Source organism: Arachis hypogaea, chromosome 17 (genome assembly GCF_003086295.3).
Source record: "Arachis hypogaea cultivar Tifrunner chromosome 17, arahy.Tifrunner.gnm2.J5K5, whole genome shotgun sequence".
Classification (NCBI taxonomy): domain Eukaryota; kingdom Viridiplantae; phylum Streptophyta; class Magnoliopsida; order Fabales; family Fabaceae; genus Arachis; species Arachis hypogaea.
The window spans coordinates 107,857,129-107,861,150 of record NC_092052.1 but is presented as its reverse complement, the minus strand read 5'-3'; positions in this window follow the sequence as shown (position 1 = coordinate 107,861,150).

Here is a 4,022-nt window from a genome sequence, read left to right as displayed (position 1 = left end):
GGGATATGAATTTTACCCACTTGAATGTTATGAAGGATGATGGCAACTTAGGGGGAGGGGTCTCCAATAACTTCGGCAAGGTGATTTCAAGCTCCATTCCCCTGGGCTCTTCTTTAACATCTTCCACCTCTTTGCAAGCTTCTTCAATTTCAACCTCTTCCTCTTGGTAGCTGTCTTCCAATTCAATCTCTTCTTCATTGTTCACCAAGAGTGTGGGAGGTTGTGCTTTTTCTTCTTCCATCTCCATGTCAAGTTCAATGGGAGAGGATTCAATTGCAGATAAGAATTCATCAATGATTGAATCCATCTCTTTATCAACTCTTCAAAGTCTTCAACCATGATATGTCTTGGAGGTTGTACACCCTCTTCAACATCAATTTTAAACGTCTTTAAAGGAGGCTCTGTGTCTTGACTTTTCCAAGGAGGTTCAGCATCTCCTAAATCTTCAACCACTTCTTCTTCTTCAATAATTCCGGCTTCCTCTACTTGTTCCAGTACAAATTCATGCTCCTTGCTGTCCACCGGAGTTTCTAATGTCTCCTTCATACTACGTTCTTCATTATATTGTCCACATGAATTCATGGGGGTTCCTTAAGTGTCCGAACGTCGGGAAGCTAATTGATTTATTGCTTGATTCAATTGGTGAAGGGTTGCATGAAATCTTTCCACTATTTTCTTGTGACGATCCTCTGATTCTTGTTGTGCTCGGCTATCATAAGTAGGATCATAGTGCTCTTGAATTGATGGATATGGAGATGGTGAATATTGAGGTGGTGGTTCTGGGCGTGGTTCATATGGTGGTTGGTGTGGTGGATAAGGATTAGGGTTATATGGTGGTGTTTGGTGGTAAGGGGCTTGTGAGTATGGTGGTTCAAAGTTGTGTTGAGGAGATGGTTTATTGGCATATGATGGAGCTTGCTGGTAACTACAAGGGGGTCCACCATATCTATTGTCTTGGCATGCATTGTAGGATGGTCGTTGTCCATGGTATCTTGGAAGGTGATGTTGCCGAAAGGGTTGATCAGATCCTCGTGGCTCCTTCCATCTCTGATTGTTTTGACCTCGATGCATGTCCCTGTTATAATTTTCATTCCTTGCAACAACATTGGAACCAAACTCAAAGCGAGAGGGGTGAGAACTCATAATAGTAAATAAAAACTAAAAACAAAAATAAAAACAAATTTTAAATTAAAAGGTTATTTAAATTTTGAATTTGAAAATTAAATTTTTGAAATTTGAATTTTGAAATTTTGAAATTTGAATTTTGAAATTTTAATTTTAAATTTTTGAAATTTAAAATTTGAAATTTGAAAATTTTTAAATTTGACTTTTGAAATTTGATTTTTGAAATAAGATAAGATAAGATAAAAATTTTAAAATAAAAATCTGAAATTTTTTTTATAACTGAATAAAAACCAATAACCTCTTAATTTATGAAAAAGAAAAAATAAAAATAAAAATAAAAACAAATAAATAAGCAATAAGCAAATATTTACAATAACCAATAATAAGGCACACGTTTGCAATTCCCCGGCAACAGCGCCATTTTGAAGAGACGAAAGATTGATGGTTTAGAGGTTATAGTAAACTCTCGTTGCAAGTATAGTTACTAAACCAAGCAATCAACCTTTCTTACAAAAATTTTGGTTGTCACAAGTAACAAACCCCTTTAAAATTGATAACCGAGTATTTAAACCTCGGGTCGTCTTCTCAAGGAATTGCAGGGAGGTATGTTCTTATTATCGGTTATGAGTTTTGTAAATTGGGGGTTTTTGAAATAAGGAGCAAGTAATTTGAATGACAAGAAAAATAAATTAATAATAATAAAATCTTTTGGCAAGGTATTAGAATTGGAAGTCCTATCCTTATCAATTGTGATGAGAATTGGGTTTTAATCCCACTTTGTTGACCTCTAACTATGAAGGTAAATCAAGTAGATTAATTAGCTTGATCCTCAGATCCTAGTCAATTCTTATAGAAAGACTAGAGTTATTGGAGCAACTCCCAATTTCAACCACTGCTTTATTTGACAGCTCAAGCGTTACCAATTACTTAACCAAAGCCAAAAGGAAGAAAATATCTAAATTAAATTAAAAGCATTCATAAATAGAATAAAACATTCATAAGCTGAAATACCTCAATTTGTACTAATAAAGATATCAAATGTAACATGGAAAAGTTCATAAATTAAATTGGGAAAATAAAAGAAAAATTGAACCTGATAAAAAAGAAACAATCCTGAAAGTAAGAAAAATCCTAATCCTAAATCCTAGGAGAGAGGAGAGAACCTCTCTCTCTAAAAACTACATCTAAATCCTAAAATTGTGTATTGTGAGCTTGTTCTTATGGATGGATGGATTCCCCCACTTTAAAGCCTCTAATATGTGTTTTCTGGGCCGAAAACTGGGTAAAAAACAGCCCAGAAATTGCTGGAGAGAAAAATTGCCACGCTGATTTTCGGAACTGCGACGCGTCCGCGTGGAGCGCGCGTTTGCGTCGCCTAGCGTCAGAGCAACTATGGTATATTATATATCAAATCGAAGCCCCTGACGTTAGCTTTCTAATGCAACTAGAACCGTATCGTTTGGACCTCTGTAGCTAAAGTTATAGCCGTTTGAGTGCAAAGAGGTCAGGCTAGACAGCTTAGCAATTTCTCCAACTTCTTGTATTCCTCCCACTTTTGTATGCTTCCTTTCCATCCTTTGAGCCATTCCTGCCCTGTAATCTCTGAAATCACTTAACACACATATCAATGCATCTAATGGTAATAAGAGAGGATTAAACATAGGAAACTTAAGGCCAAAGAAGCATGTTTTCAATCAAAGCACATAATTAGGAAGGCAAATGTAAAACCATGCAAATAGTATGAATAAGTGGGTAAAGAGTTGATAAAAACCACTCAATTGGGCACAAGATAAACCATGAAATAGTGGTTTATCACTGACCCATTCACTATTTGAGATGGGGTAGATGATATCTGCTTCAAGTAGCTTGGTCACTTCTTTCTTGACAACTTCTAAGATGGTGGAGTTCAGTCTCCTTTGAGGTTGACAGACAGGCCTTGCTCCCGCTTCTAAAAATATTCTGTGCTTACAAACTTGAGGGTTGATGCCTACTATATCTGCCAAACCAATTGCTTTCTTGTGTCTTCTCAGCACACTGAGCAGCTGTTCCTCTTGTTGGGAAGTGAGTTCCCTTGCAATGATAACTGGGAGCTTTTGATTATCCTCAAGGTAAGCATACTTGAGGTGGGGTGGAAGGGGCTTTAATTCCAATTTCTGCTCATGGCTAGGCACTTGATCATCTGGAACCAGTAATAGTTGTAATGTTTCTTCATGTTGTCCAGGGGGTGTCCCCACACTTGCATCTTGTTCCATGTGCTTCTCTTCTACTTCCTCTTGATGAATTGCAGCTACAGTTTCATCAATGATGTCGCATTGGAAGATGGAATGATCTTCAGGAGGGTGCTTCATAGCTTTATCCAGATTGAAGCTCACTGCTCTGCCATCTATCTCAAAAGAGTAAGTTCCTAAGAAGGCATCCAACTTGAATTTTGAAGTCTTCAGGAATGGCCTTCCAAGCAGGATGGATGATGGCCTTCCTGAGTCATTAGGGGGAATCTCTAAAATATAGAAGTCAATAGGAAATGTGAGCCCCTTAATGCTCACCAACACGTCCTCAGCAATTCCAACCACAGAGATAATGCTTTTATCTGCTAAAACAGAACGAGCTGTCGACCTTTTTAAGGGAGGGAGCCTCAAAGCATCATATACAGACAATGGCATTATACTAACACATGCTCCTAAATCATACATACAGTTAGGAAATTTCAGACCATCTATAGTAATAGTAACCATGCATGGACCTGGGTCACTATATTTTTCAGGTATATCACCTACCAATGCAGAAATAGAACTACCTAAAAGAATAGTTTCTAAATTATGTAATTTATCTTTATGCATGCACAAATCCTTTAGAAATTTAGCATATTTAGGTACCTGCTGAATGGCATCAAAAAGTGG